At 42.1% G+C, this 16,712-nt stretch overlaps 1 pseudogene; it reads left to right on the forward strand.

The window, feature by feature from the left end:
- Nucleotides 1–3,146: 3,146 nt before the first annotated feature.
- Nucleotides 3,147–3,264, forward strand: LOC126417886 (5S ribosomal RNA; annotated as a pseudogene).
- Nucleotides 3,265–16,712: the final 13,448 nt, after the last annotated feature.

The following is a 16,712-nucleotide window of genomic DNA, read 5'->3' on the forward strand; positions in this document are numbered from 1 at the left end:
CTAAAAAACTCTTTTCTAGAGCAGGGATGTAAAATTATAGTGCAAACAACAGAATCTCTGGTGGAATCCATGCCAAGGACAATGTAAAAGATGATAAAGAAGAAAGGCGGGCCTACAACGTACTCACCATTATATTGTATGTTTAGAGTGTCATTTTCAGTATTACAGACAAATGCTTATTTTGCGTATTATATTTCATACCTTTACTTTTGGATGTTTAACCATGTTCATGAAAATAGAGATCCGTGTTTCTTTATTGTATTCTCTTTTCCACTAATTAATAAAGAATTATATGTCCCATTTGTATTTCATTTTAACAATTTTCCACTATGTGTACACCCTTAAGCGAAAATTATGTATTACACGAGTACTTTTTGAAATGTGTGTATTTCTTGGTCCTGATGTGAATGGTGGGCGGGAAGATCGCTTGTTTGTAAGTTTCCGAATGAGATCGAAACTCTTCAACTTTAATTATATATTCTTTTCGCGAGATGGAAAAACTGTAAGTTGGCTGACACTTCGAGGAACCTTTGTTTTTCGAATTTTAACAGTAAATCACATTGTAATGCTAAACGTCTCTTTCGTAACGACTGCCACTGGAATTGATGAAGACCTGACTGATGTTTTCAGGCTTACTAAACCTCACCGCAATGAATCGTGCTGCTTTCTTTGAATTCACTCTACTTCCTCAGTCAGTTCTTTCTGGGAAGGGTCCCAGTACGAGCAGTGATACTCACGCAACTGTCGAACTAGAGTTCTGTAAATTACACATTCATAGGCTGAGTGCACATTCTAAGGATTTTTGTAGGGTCTAGTGATTATTATTCTGATCTTATGATTATTAGTCTGGCACCTGATTTTTCAACTATGAATGTTACGTGCTCATTCCAATACAAATCTCCCTTAGATAATCGATGGGTACAAATTTTTCCAATGACTGTTCATATAATTCAATTCCTGCGTCAGTTCTGTATGACCTTAATATCATCTGACATTTCGCATGTCTAACATTGCGTCTTATCTACGAACATACAACAGCATCACTTGTGAATAAGTTATCGAATAGGTCACTTGTGTATCTTATGAAGAGATACTGTCTTATGCCGTAAGACCTAAGCCACTTACACGTCTGACGATTTCCTCCAGTCGGTTTTTCTCAGTCCAGTCAGACAGTTTACCCCATACACTGCATCTGAACTATTTAGGTGCCAATGTCAGTCGATTATCTCGTAATAACCATTACACGTATCCAATCTAATCGGAGAGTAAAATTTAGTTTCTATTCCTTTTTGGTATTAACTAGCTTTCTGCTCCTAGTACTATGTTAGCTGTACTATCGTTTGTAAGTTTGGCCATTCGGTGGAAGCTTCTGCATTTCACTAATACAGTATTTAGATTTTATCTCTTTGTTTTGTAGTGTTGAATACTACTCCCTGCAATTGGCGGGGATGACATTCTCCTTAATCCAGGCCTATGGAGTTGTTTGTGTATGCACATTAGACTGTCTATACTACCATATTAGCAGCTTCCTGCGTGTTCTGCATGTATAAACTGTTGAGGATGTCTTATAGTTCACTACCTGACTGTGTAATATCCCACATCCGAGATTGTCATCAATACTCTGAGCCGCTGGTTTAAGCCAACCACACTGCTTCAAATGAAAGCACTACTACAGGTCACCTTTACTTCATGCACAAAGCTAGCTGTCTGCATCAGCTTAACCAGTCAAGGATGGCTATGGCCGTGGCAAGCATAATTCGCTCAGATATAACCATAGCCAGATGTACCCTTTCTGCTTGATGGTAGTCAATGCGGCCTTCTCCGATCCTCGGACTAGCCCACTGGAAAACCTTCTGAGGCGGCTCTGGCCTTCGCTCCTAACCTGTCTGCCATTTCTCTAAGGGGTCCATCACAGGTCTAATGTTGGCGTCTCCAATAATCGGCAAGGAAATCATCAATGCTTGTCCGGACTTTTCAGGGAGATAAACCTCGGTCTCGATAGACGAAGCGCTCTATGCTACCTCAGTTGGTCTCAGTAAAGTACAAGACCTCAACATCCTCTTCTTCGAAGGCACAAAGGACACCAGTGTAATGAGTACCCACTTCTTACCACCACCAAGCGATTTGTGACCCTGCCACTCTTTGCCATTCATTCAGCTGAACGTGAACCAGCCATGGCCGAGTATCTGAATGCACTCTGAAACCAGGGGATGCTAAGTCATAGTTTCTGACAGGTGCCTCATGGTCCATGCATCTCAGGGCAGCAGCAACCACTTTTAAAAGTTTTCTGGCAGTGACCAGCAGCCACCGTTCCCATCACACTTATCAGAATTGATCTATATAGGAGATACGTACTTGTAACCAAGAAATCCCAAGACACGACCTAAACACTGCTGCTACTCTACAAAGTCGACTCACGCAACATTGTTGGTGATGTGATGTTCAGTCTGAAATCTGCTATGAAGCAGCTCTCTATTGAAGTTTATCCTGTGCAGTAGCCTTGTCTATGTATAACTACTCAATACTACACATACCCCCTCAACCACCACCACCACCTCAACCACTGTTCCAACTCATATATATTCTTTCGTCCTGCAGTATGTGTCCCACCAACTGATAGCTTCCTTTACTCTAATAAAGCTCAGATTTTTTCCCCAAATTCTGTTCAGTGCTCCATTAGTTTTTGCTCTACCCATACAATCTTTAGCACACTTTCATAACACAGCATGTCGACAGCTCCTGATGCCTTGTTGTGGGTAAAGTTTGCAGTCTACGTTTCGCTTCCGTACAAACCAAACTCCAGCCAGATTATTTTTAAATCAACTTTCAAATTTTTAAAGTTTAATTAGATAACAGCAATGTCACAATCTGTTCCAAAATCTACAAATGCTATCAACCTAGGTTTGCCTTCCCACAGTCAATCGTTTAAGATAAGACGTACATTCAACATCTCCTCGCACGTTCGTACTCCTTTCTGGGAACCAAACTCGCCCTCCCTAAGATGGATTCTATAAATCTTTTGATTTCCCCCAAGAATAATCATGTTAGTATCTTGTAAACATGACTTACTGAACAGATACTTCAGTAATATTCATGCCTGTCTTCAACTGTCTTTTTTAGAATTGGGTTTATTAAATTCTTCTTCCGCCAACGGCCTTGGCGCAGTGGTAATACCGGTTCCCGTCAGATCACCGAAGTTAAGCGCTGTCGGGCTGGACTATCACTTGGATGGGTGACCATCCGGTCTGCCCAGCGCTGTTGGCAAGCAGGGTGCACTCAGCCCTTGTGAGGTAAACTGAGAGCTATTGATTGAGACGTAGCGGCTCCCGTCTCGAAAACTGACAACGGCCGGGAGAGTGGTGTGCTGACCACATGCCCCTCCATATCCACATCCAGTGATGCCTGTGGGCTAAGGATGACACGGCGGCCGGTCGGTACAGTTGGGCCTTCATGGCCTGTTCGGACGGAGTTCAGCTTTAGTTTAGTTTAATATTCTTCTTCAGCCATGAGGCCATTTTTCCTGTGACATATAACTAGCATACAAGTTGGAAATGTTTTGAGGTGATTGCTTCCTCCAAGGACTAAATAACTAAAGGAATGTCGTCTATTGCAGATACCTGGTACGGAATTATGACGGTAATTTCTTTTCTCACAACAACTTTAATCGCATCTCATCTTAGTCTGCTATGTCTCATGGTTCCTTTTCGTTGAATGGCCCTTCTATGTATTCCTTCTACATTTCAGCCAATAATCCTTTTGTAAGTGCTGGCTTGCCTTCTGAGACCTTGATATTATCACAGTCGCTCTAGTTTGCTCCAGAGGATTCTTTAATTCTCCTGTAGAGGATGTCTAGCTTTCCCGTGCTTCCTCAGATTTTCAGTTTTCATCTAGTCATGTTTGGTGTGTAGTTCTGTACAATCTGTACGCTTTATTTTTAAAAGTCAGCATTCCATTTTTTCTGATTCATTTTCTGTGATTTTATAGATTCTTCTTTCTCAATTGAATTAATTATCTTAAGAATTTGCGGAGGATTTCTACTAGGACTTGTAATTTAACCTGTAATCCTCTCCTGCTCTCATTACTTCCTTTATTTTGTATGACAGTTAAATATCTTCTCAACAGTCCGCCTGCTTAGCTGGGTGGTGACGTGCTTGCCTCCCCTGCACTGAGCCTGGGTTCGATCCCCAGCTGGGTTGGAGATTTTCTCCACCCGGGGTCTGTTGTGTTGTCCTTATCATCATTTCATCCTCATCGTCCGCCGCATATAGCCTAATGTGGCGCCAACTAAGATAAGACCTGCACTTGGCGGCCAAATCCGACTGGACATCCCGGTCAACAATGCCATGCGATCATTTCATTTTTCATCTACTCAACATACAACATCAGTCAGACAGAAGGAGGCAAATATTAGGATCATTGATACGCAATATAAACATTTGAGGTACTGGTAGGATTCGACAGCTGATATTAACAGATACCGTATGGCGTTCTCTTTACAAGGTAACGGAGACTGCAGAAAATCTCCAGCACCACATGAATTTCAATAATTTGTTCCAAATTCAAATTATAGGTTGTTATTGCTTTGAACCATACCTTCCGTGTACCCCTGTTGTGAATACTGAGTTGGGACTCGTGTTAATGATATCATCGTAAATGCAAATCAACAGATATCATTTTTTATGTATCTTCTTTCTCTTATAGCATTTTCTGAGACCGGTTTGGCACCAGACGATGTGTTTTTACGTACTTATGACCATAATAATAACACATCAAGGCAATTTGCACCACTAGTTCACCATGTGGATAAATTTTGTGAAAGAATTTAAGTTCCGGAAAAGAAACATTATGATATGAGAATAAGACTGCAATGAAGAGACCGCAAACGACTTGGGAGATCAGTTGGACGGAATGAATAAAGTCTTCAAAACAGACGTAAAATGAACATCGGTATAAGAAAAATAAAGGAAATGTTGTCGGTTTAAGTCAGATGAAGATTTCCAATTCACAATAAATTGGCGGGGAATCCCATTTTCGGAATTTGCTCTACAATCTTGATCGTATCTGGAGTTTGGAACTAGTTTTTAAGTTATTTCTCTGAAAAACGTTGTCGATTGTCCCAGAGAAAAAGAATTATTTATGTGTTGTGGTGTGTGTGGTGTGCGTGTGTGTGTGTGTATGTGTGTGTGTGTGTATGCGTGTGTGTGTGTTTGTTGGAAATAGTTTTTAATTTATTTATGGAAAAATGTCGCCGATTGTCCCAGACTATAAACAATACTTTGTATGTGTGTGGAGGAGGGGGGGGGTAGGTGGAGTGGGGGGGGGGGGGAGTATGGTGGTCAGGTCGGTATGGGTGTGTGGGCTCTCGTGCCCAAAGCTCTGTTCTTTATGTTTGACTCTCGCTTGCTACCGAATGAAGAGAGCGGTTTGGACTTTTAATACTTGGCGCATGTAGTACAGAAAATTCGTTTTTGATGTCCTGACGCTACAACTTCATTGCTGCTTCCTGTGGAGCCGGAAGCTTTTCAGTTAGATTGTATTCTTTGTAGGTACTGACTATAAAATTTTTTGCTGTTTTGAAAGACCCTTTCAATGTATTGAGACGGGGCTTGATTGCGTAGCAGTGAAATAAAATGCGATGTCTCAGCTGTGGCAGCAGGACTGAACACAAATTGCTGTAAAGTTCCGACAGGTACTATACATTTTTGGAGAGAGCAGGGAAACGCTAGTACTTCCGACAGTAGTATACTGTTCTGCAAATCTCGGGATCAAACTAGGTAAAGTAACATAACATATTACCTACTAGGTGCAAGTGATTGAAAATGTGAGAGAACATTGCCAGATGCCTCCCAGTCGTGCACACAAAGTTGGACGTCACACAGCGGGAGATCTACGTGGCTGTAGTACCGATCTGGGGGAAAAGAGAATGGGGTTCACCCAGCAACACGAGCCAGTTTTAAGGAAAAGACATTGTGTGTCAATCAGCGAACAGCTGCGGTACACTGCGATGGTAATCTTCATCAGAATATTACCTTAACACAGGCAAGAATTGTAGGGAAACAGGAAGACGGACCAAGTGTGAGGAGTGTTGCCAAAGAGTTTGGTATTCACATACAGGGGCAAAGTTCCGAACCACAAACACTGGTGCCCGAAAGTGAGGAGGTAGTCGACCACAGTCACAGCGAATTAGCGCTACATTGTGCAGAAGTGACCCACGTCAAAGAGCGGGTGCAATTGCAAATACATTTAACAGGATTGCAAGGCACACAGCCTCTTGCTCCAGGGAGGTGTAGCGACTGCATGGGGGTGTTCTCTTTGCCAGCGACCAGTACGTTGCCTTCCGCTGACACCAGTACATCGGCCGCACAGTTTGCGAAGTTGCCTGAGGCATAGGGACTGGACCAACGAGGACCGAGGTCGAATGCCCTTCTGATAGTGATTCTGGACGTAGGCGTACCTCCATATCGCGAGAGATGGGAACAAGTAATGATCCCAAGAGCATTGTTGAACAGGATGGTTTTAGTATTCCAGAAGTTATGGTGTAGTGACACATTACGTTGCATGTACGGTCTGATCACCACAGCTTTGAGAACGGTACATTCACCTTTCAGCGTTGCTATGACAACGTACTCGTTCCCATGTGCGTACGTTTAGGGGTATATTAGGCAGCGACTTCATTTTAGGGTTCTTTATGTCAGTTGACAAAATCAAAACCGTTATAGGATCACTTTGTCGTTCGGCCGTCTGTCTATCTGTCCAACTGTTAAGACACCCTTCTTCTCACGAACGGGTGGAGGCATGAAACTGAAATTTTTCTATGCTAAGAAATACGGTTCTTTGCAGGCAGTGCGAATAATTTAAGCTTAAAACTAAACGCAGTCAAAGTATACGGCCTTATATGGAATATATTTTTATACTCGCTAATTCACTCAGAAAAACCTGTTGCTATGCTATATGTACGCACGTCAGTTTTGGTGGTCTCCAGGTAAAGCGCTTGCCTGGAAACCGAGAGGTCATGGGATCGCATTTGTGTGAGGTCAGGGGATTTTCAGTATTCGTTTTAACCTAGGCTTCCACTCACAACAATACAACAATAGCTTCGTGTGGCTCAATGGGCTGGTGCAAATGTTTCTGTTGGACGCCAATTCGGCAACTTACACGTGTCATTAATAGATCCCAGCTCCCGAACTGGGGAAAAGGGGACTACAATTTATCGTGGAATCGGAACCGCGTCTTGTGTCTGGCGACTCTTCAGATAGTTAATTAATACACAGTTATTGTTGTTGTCTATATACATAATTATTTTATGTATGACAATGGGCTGTCGCCTTGAACAGTACAGGTGCAGGAGCTCTTCGAACGAGTAGATATTCGATGAATGCCGGTTCCCATGACTTAAATCACCGAGAGCACGTGTGGGATGCGTCGGAGAGACGTAATACAGCACGTCAACATGCACAGCGACCATCGAGCAGTTGACATCCGCTGCTGGAGGAATGGTACGCACTTCCACAAAACTCCTTATCAGTCTTGTGCTTACCACGGGAGAACGTTGCAGAGCGTGTTCTCCCGTCCGCGATGATCGCACACCGTGTTAAGAACAATGTCCCGTATTTAGTAATGTCCAGGGGACCACAGTAAATTATTGTCTTTGAACAAAAGTGCCATTTCTCTTCGTCACACTGCGTATTTCCTTCAGTTATCTTCCGCATTGCCAACGACCTTACCGCAGTGGGAACACTGGTTCCAGTCAGATCACCGTGCTGTCGGGCTGGGCTAGCACTTGGATGGGTGACCATGCCGTCTGCCGAGTGCTGCTGGCAAGCGGGGTGCACTCAGCCCTTGTGCGGCAAACTGTGGAGATACTTGATTGAAAAGTAGCGGCTCCAGCGGACGCGAGAGAGGTGTGCTGACCACACGCCCCTCCATATCCGCATCCAGTGACGCCTGTGGGCTAAGGATGACATGGCGGCCGGCCGGTACCGTCGGGACTTCCAAGACCTATTCGGACGGAGGTTAGTTCAGTTTTTTATCTTCCGTATTATTCTGTAGTATGGTCCAAGTTTCGTCGAGATACGTTACTTGGTAGCGACACCCCATGTGAAAGTTACTTTCGTTGTTAAAAAGTTTTGCACACACTAGTGCACGATGTTGTTAATTTGATCAGCGTAATCATTATAAGATCCTTTGTGCACGACGTTGAGTTCATATGCGAAAAGTAAAGTACTGTTTTCTCTTCTGTTGTGTGGCTAGAATCTCTGTCACGAGATTTTCTTTAACATAATGTGGTTTGCACATCAACATTCAATAAGGATTCGAACTGAAGAGGAAGAAGTTGCAATCGCAGAGGGAGAACGTTGTAACTTGCCTCTTTTAGTGAAAAGTCTTGTGGAACCTGTTCTAATCAGGCTAATAGCAGCCAAAAAGATATAAAGGTGGAGAACGTGCCAACATGTTTGGAAACTTTCCCTAAATGTAATTGAGAAGCGCTTCGCTGTAGGTAGTCTGCTTTGAAGATACACTATAGGGAAATAATAAATATTTATGAGACTCTCAGTACGAGTGGGAAGAGTTTTAAAACACTATTGGAACGTAAAAGTAACGGCCCATTATTAAATAAATATAATGCTGACATGTACCCTGAATTTAAGGCTTTCGTCACCAACAACTCTGCCGGAATAAATAAAATTCCTGGAGATTTATTGGATGAAAGGATTACGTAATTATTCATTGTAAAGTAGCAAATTGTTCTAAAGGAAAAATTGTATCAATAGGAAGATACGTTCTTAGGATTCCAAGAAACTGTTAATATTTTGTGAGAAATCCACGGGAAATTAAGTACAGTGCCCGCCAATAAACCTTGTATTATTCTGTTCTAAGCTGGTAGCTATCTTAAGAGTACAGTTGGTGTAGGTAACTAACATTTTCTTATTCTAGAAATGCCGATGATTACATCCAGCCTGCCCAATAACTGCATCATGAATTACAGAAACTAAATCACACCTGTAGTTGCAATTTAACAAAGGAAGAAAGGTCACCTACAGCTATGGAAGCAGTTTATCATTGCCGTACAAAATTATAGTCTAAAAAGTAAAAAGTAACTGTACAAAGCTGAGTGAGTATTTAAAAGAAACACAGTAGCTTATGAGTAAAATTATTTGAACTATTTGTTGAGGAGAGAATGTAGATAGCTTGACATGGCTCGCAGTAGACGTATAAGCTTAGATATCGCGGACATCAGTTGTAATGGTTGTAAATAATACGATCATTTTGAAATAAAACTCACTGTATGTGTGTGATTAAGAGTAGCTCTTGCAGTGGAGTAGAACACAGTTCCTCTTCTTACTGAAACATTTCAGTGAGATGATTTGAACAACCTTAGTCCTGAAAGGGAAGTTAGACAGGTGCATCTTGGATACGTCTCCCAGTGCTGATAACTGTTAAAGGATCTAAGGTGTTGATACCTAGCGTTAAGTGTGTGACTTGTGTGTGAGGGACAGATGATAGTAAGTGAACTACTTTGGACGACTGTTTAAAAATAAATATCGATTCATGTTTCAGTCTATATAATAACATTAGTCTCATTGAATGTCGGTGTCAGGAAGGTAAGAGTGCCGAGGCGTGAGGTGCACCACATGTACCTTCTGAACGCAGTTGTTAAACGTACAGCTAATTAATAGTTCTTGCTACAGTAATAGAAAGGACACTAACGTTTAGTTTTTTATTAGTTAGTTACTTAGCTAGTTACATGTTACGTAGATCACCAGAACGATCCTTTTGTCGAAATGATGTAGAACACCTCAGTTGAAAGGTATTCGTGATACTGATTACCGTTAACATTGATGTACACGTTATTTTTTAGTCCTATTCGTGCCACTACACTCAAAAAGAGTCTTTTTTATTTTTACAACATAGGAATTTTTAAATAGAAATTCGTCCATGGAACAGAAGGAGTTGTCCAGGATAAATGATTTTAGGTTAAATTTAAAACCCGCTTTGCTACCTGTCAGACATTTTATGGCATTGAGCAAACAATTAGAGTTTTTGTTGCTGCAGATTGAACTCCTTCCTGAGCGACTCACAGATTTAGTAACTGGTAAGAAAAAGTAATTTTTTCGTCTAGCCTTGTAAGCGCAAATGTCAGTATTTTTTTGACGAATTTTATCTGCCTATGTATGTATTGTGATTATACATATAAAACGCCCAAATTCTTGAAGAGGTTCTTACAGGACGACTGTAGGCGAAGACCACTCCTTATTCTTACTGATCACTTTTGTGTAATTAGTATTTTCTTTCTGAGCGATGATTTACCCTAGAAAACCATTCCGTAATACATTACTGAGTGGAATAATGCAAAATATGTCAAAGTGGCTTCACTTGTTTCCAGGACTAGCAATTACACGAAGAACAAAAGTAAGTTAATGTAACTGTTTCAGAAGCTTAGTAGCATGCTTTTTCCTGTTCAGTTTCTCATGAACATGAACACCCAAAAACTTGGAGCATTCTGCCCAACTTAGTGACTCCGGTTCATGTGCTACATTCGTCGTTGGTATGACGGTATTTGTTGTACTGAACTGAATATGGTGTGCGCTCTCAAATTGCATTCTGGCTAATCGGATTCATTACAGAAGTAGTTCGTCTGCAAAAAGTACCACTTTTGCTTGCTGAATGTATAATGGCAGGTCATTAACATATTATACGAGGAATAGAAACAAACATTGAAACTTGTGGGATTCCCTCTGAGAATTACCCCCCCCCCCCCCCTCCGCCATCATCAGAGTTTTCCACTTTTCCAACTCTGCCTGTATTATTTAGCACAACTTTTAGCATTCCTCCTTATTTGTGATCTAAACCTGTTGTATTTAAAGCCGTCTGTTTCTCAAAACTTAATTTTGTCTTAGAGTGTAACATGATCCATACTTCCAAACGCCTTGGACACGTCACAAAATATGCGAACTGGTGATATTTTATTACTTAAGGATTGCGATAGTTGGTGGATAAATGTGTAAATAGGGTTCTCAGTTGAGTAACCCTCATAAAGTCCAAACAGAGATAAACTAATTAAATTATTTCGATGTAAATGTGAGACTGCTCTTGTGTGCAATACTTTCGCGGACATTTTGGAAAATACGTCAGAACGGAAATTGGGCAGTAAACAATTAAGTCTTTCTTGTCACCTTTATTGTGAAGAGGATTAACAATAGCGTACTTTAATGCGTTGAGAAAAATTCCCTGTGGTAGTGATGCATTACATATGTTACTAAGGACATTACTTATTAAGTTTAGCAACTTTTCCGGAATTCTGTTTGAAATTCCATCAAGGAAATAGGAGCATTTGTTTTTCACAAGTTTTATTCTTCTCTTAATTTTAGTAGACGATGGTGGTACGACTTGTACTTGCTTGAAGTTTGGTGGAGGGACATTCTTGGTTTATTGTCTTGCTACTTAAACTGAACGATTACATCCTACTTACGGTGCCACATTTAGAAACTGGTTTTTAAAAGGTACTTGGAACTTGTGAGTTATCAGTCACAATATTATGATTTAGATTGTTGTGGTATTTTGTTCGCTTACTGGATATCCTGCCTCCCGTTTCACAATATACTACATCATTTACTTGTGTCAGGATGTGTATACTTTCGCACATTTTAATAAACGTCCTTAAAATATAACAGTATTTTGTAGCATGTAAGTCATTTCAGATCTTTACTTTTTCTAACCTTTATATAAATTTTCTCTTCCTCTTACATGAAATTTTTAATTCCCTTACTTATGTATGGTTTGATTGCTTTTGTAATGGGTAACTTCCTACGGAAGTTAGTTTAAAATATTGATACAAATTTGCAACGAAATAAGCTGAATCTGACATTGCCATCTCTTTCCGAATGTGTCGTATCCCATAGTACCTCTTTCAATGACTCCAAGAACAGTGTAATCTGTTGTCATTAAAATGCCTCACCGCTTTGTATAAACCTCCCTCAGGGCTGCAGGGTGCCATATTATTTCCTTTAATTGTGCGTCACGATCAGGTAGCCCATTAACAATTGGGTACACATTTACAGTCTGAGCGTCGTCTATTAAAACATTATCAGTCAGTGACTTGCTATCTTGCTACACGCAAGTTGAAAAACTGACTACTGGAATTAGAATGAAACACCCCGAATAATGATTGCAGTTAATTTTAACGATCTCCATCTCGTAAGAAATCTACAATGAAATCTCCACCGTCCACTAGCTATTTCTTTATGTCTGACAGAGAGTTCAATGTTGCATCTAAATCTGTCATAAATAGAACTAATGTTCTTTGTTGAGTCATAATTCTTTTAACTGACTATTGGTCACAAACATCTGCCTGGAAGCTTGTACCACTTGCTGCAATGGGTAATAATGGACGAATAAGTTGAAGCGGGAAACGTTTCGATTGTATCTCTCCAAATCGCATCACTCCACGTGTATTATTTGATAATATTTCTGGCACTAATACAAAATTATTTTTACAGGCTGTTGGTCAGATGTCGATATTTGAAGCAGAGACACGAGAGCATCAAAAAGTACTAGAAAGTTACTCTTTCGTGTGGCACATCAGGTAACTTTTGTTGACCGCTGCACTGCGCGTCAGAGTGGCACATATACACTCCTGGAAATGGAAAAAAGAACACACTGACACCGGTGTGTCAGACCCACCATACTTGCTCCGGACACTGCGAGAGAGCTGTACAAGCAATGATCACACGCACGGCACAGCGGACACACCAGGAACCGCGGTGTTGGCCGTCGAATGGCGCTAGCTGCGCAGCATTTGTGCACCGCCGCCGTCAGTGTCAGCCAGTTTGCCGTGGCATACGGAGCTCCATCGCAGTCTTTAACACTGGTAGCATGCCGCGACAGCGTGGACGTGAACCGTATGTGCAGTTGACGGACTTTGAGCGAGGGCGTATAGTGGGCATGCGGGAGGCCGGGTGGACGTACCGCCGAATTGCTCAACACGTGGGGCGTGAGGTCTCCACAGTACATCGATGTTGTCGCCAGTGGTCGGCGGAAGGTGCACGTGCCCGTCGACCTGGGACCGGACCGCAGCGACGCACGGATGCACGCCAAGACCGTAGGATCCTACGCAGTGCCGTAGGGGACCGCACCGCCACTTCCCAGCAAATTAGGGACACTGTTGCTCCTGGGGTATCGGCGAGGACCATTCGCAACCGTCTCCATGAAGCTGGGCTACGGTCCCGCACACCGTTAGGCCGTCTGCCGCTCACGCCCCAACATCGTGCAGCCCGCCTCCAGTGGTGGCGCGACAGGCGTGAATGGAGGGACGAATGGAGACGTGTGGTCTTCAGCGATGAGAGTCGCTTCTGCCTTGGTGCCAATGATGGTCGTATGCGTGTTTGGCGCTGTGCAGGTGAGCGCCACAATCAGGACTGCATACGACCGAGGCACACAGGGCCAACACCCGGCATCATGGTGTGGGGAGCGATCTCCTACACTGGCCGTACACCACTGGTGATCGTCGAGGGGACACTGAATAGTGCACGGTACATCCAAACCGTCATCGAACCCATCGTTCTACCATTCCTAGACCGGCAAGGGAACTTGCTGTTCCAACAGGACAATGCACGTCCGCATGTGTCCCGTGCCACCCAACGTGCTCTAGAAGGTGTAAGTCAACTACCCTGGCCAGCAAGATCCCCGGATCTGTCCCCCATTGAGCATGTTTGGGACTGGATGAAGCGTCGTCTCACGCGGTCTGCACGTCCAGCTGGAACGCTGGTCCAACTGAGGCGCCAGGTGGAAATGGCATGGCAAGCCGTTCCACAGGACTACATCCAGCATCTCTACGATCGTCTCCATGGGAGAATAGCAGCCTGCATTGCTGCGAAAGGTGGATATACACTGTACTAGTGCCGACATTGTGCATGCTCTGTTGCCTGTGTCTATGTGCCTGTGGTTCAGTCAGTGTGATCATGTGATGTATCTGACCCCAGGAATGTGTCAATAAAGTTTCCCCTTCCTGGGACAATGAATTCACGGTGTTCTTATTTCAATTTCCAGGAGTGTACATGTCACTTAGTCCGCATGTCTCTGTAAACAATGGCAGAAATTTTCTACCGATCGTCCAATTCCTTTGCGATGGATACCAACTCTTTGATGACGGAGTCGTTCGGCAACCACTCTGTGAACTTCCTCATCGCCAGGAAATCTGTGACTTGCTGCTAATCAGTTCCCCGATTGCCTGAACAACATCGTCTGTAGTCGATGTCTTCCGGATCAGCTTCACTCACGTCTGGGAAAGCTTGGTAATGTTGTTGGCACCATTTCACTGCGAATGGAGGCAACGTTGCCTTTAGTACAAATACATCCACATTTTCACACTGAACCTGTGTGATATTTAGGCACTGTAGTGTCCCACGCATTTTAACTTCGGAGTACGTTTCGAGTTGTCACGCCATTTCACTTTCACACTTTAATGCGCCTATCGCTATCATGTCAGAACAATGCCCACAGGAAATGAATAGCATGTGTTTGACAATGTGCCAGTCTCTTTTAGGGAATGGTCTTATCGTGGAACGACATGTATAATACGATTTTTAAGTCCCGTCGACTTTCATCTGAGGTAAAGGTCCGTGAGTATTTTTTCCGTAATGCTGATTCGAGAGAAGAGGATAGGCAGCTTTTGTACAGATTGGTTCTTGCTTCAGTCGAGATTCTCCTATGTTGCCGCTGTCTCATTTAATGACCGCGTTTCTGTAGGATAAAATAGCCGGTGATTCATGGAACTGTCATCCTAGCTAACTTTTTAGAAAATTTGCTACTTTTGAAATGGGAACGGAACGCTGTAAACTTAAACTACCTACCTTCTGCAGAAGTGAAACAAACATATTGGGCGGCCTATCCACCGTCATATATTTATTTGTGGTGATGATGGAAGTTAACACATTGAGTAACAAATATTTTCCCCTCTATATATTTTGTCTTTCATGCTTTTCTCAAAATAATATAATCTCTGTGTTAATTCCTTAACGTTAATGTTTATTGAGGTCATGAATAGTGAAGATAGTACTCCTTTAAAAGTTTGTATTGGTGTGGCATCACCGCCGAAATATAGGCATGTGCAACACCACTAGACATTTCTCACACTCAAACCGCATATCACTTTTCTTCTTCCTTTCTTTGCACACTACACAATTTCTGGAGAGTGTTTTAGTGATGGGATTGGGAGGGGGGAAAACTTTAAAAAACCTGAAAACGACTGCTTTCAACTCAAAAAATATCAGAAGAAATAAAATGTGTTGTACAGCGCCAAATAGATCGATTTTTCAGCTTTCTGATGGTATATATCACGCCATCTGTTAATAGAGAAAGAGAAACACTTAGAAGAAGCTATAGCTGCTAGGCCGGTCTCACAGCCGGCAGTGTAATAACAGACTTGAAACCTGCTGCCGGCTGTATTAGTCAATGGGTCAAAATCGAATTTGAACCAGGAAAAGGTGACATGAGGAACTCTTAAGAAAGTAAATGACGAATGAAAGTTAACACTACGCCGTAATTTCGACGTCAAAATGTTGCTTGTCGCGAGATGGGGATATAACCAGTTATCACATCTGTTCACGCCTCCAGAACGTGTCCATGTTTTTAATATCACTAATGAAATGCTCCAACCAAAGATTTCCATTTCCCGAAGAGATAAAAAGATTCCTATGGGGTATATGGACGAGACCGCCAAACGAACTGCAGTACTGAAGAATATCGTTTATCTCCCCTTACAAATATAGTTAATTTGAATTAAATACGCTCGAATGAACGGAAATCATTGACGAGAAAAGATCTAATATTATTGAGGCACAAGTCTTTCAGAAGTGATGAACCTGCAATACCGCTATGGCTCATATTTAAATTTAAAATAGGCACCCACAAAAATGTAAACAATCGTTTCCAGTAGCTGTACATTTCCTTAATTAAACGTCTACTGCACAGCTTACATTGTTGTGTTAGTTTTTCGAAAAAAGGGTAAAAATCTCACTCATTTAGAGACCAATGTGTCACTGAAATTATCACCACTTTGTCGTGACAAAATCCAGGTGCCTATGTGAGGTTGAAATTTATTTTATAAAGGTCAGTCTACAGGAAAATACAAACAACGGCACAATGATGTGTAGAGCTTATTGTAACTAGGTATGAAAGGACTTTTGTTTATTAATTTGTTATCTGTTGGTTATGACAAACCAGCGTAACTACTACAGAAAAAGCAAGGTATAATTTTAGAATATGTTCTTCCATGTTACATAAATTGCAGCATAGTACGTCGCTCTTCTGCTTACAGACAGATGTTGTAAATTCCGTATGTCTAAGAAAAAAACAACTACAATATTAATCAATTAACCTGGGCAAGATACCAGTACGGGTTGCCTATCTAACGACTTTGTGGGACGACAAAATACTGAGTTTCAGCATCTCTTTGTGTTATTGACCGAATTAACAACATAGGATGCTGCCATAACCTTCTCATTAAGGGCAATGATTCTAGTTTAAGATTTAACAGTACTGTATAAAACCGCGCGGAGTAGCAGCGCGGTCTCAGTCGCCTCGCCACGGTTTCACATCTCTCCCCGTGGAGGTTCGAGTCCTCCGTCGGGCATGTAAGTCTAGGAGCCGATGACCTCAGCAGTTTAATTACATGGGAGCTTACCACAAATTTCCAATTGTATGACTATTGCAGT

Source organism: Schistocerca serialis, chromosome 8 (assembly GCF_023864345.2).
Source record: "Schistocerca serialis cubense isolate TAMUIC-IGC-003099 chromosome 8, iqSchSeri2.2, whole genome shotgun sequence".
Taxonomy (NCBI): domain Eukaryota; kingdom Metazoa; phylum Arthropoda; class Insecta; order Orthoptera; family Acrididae; genus Schistocerca; species Schistocerca serialis.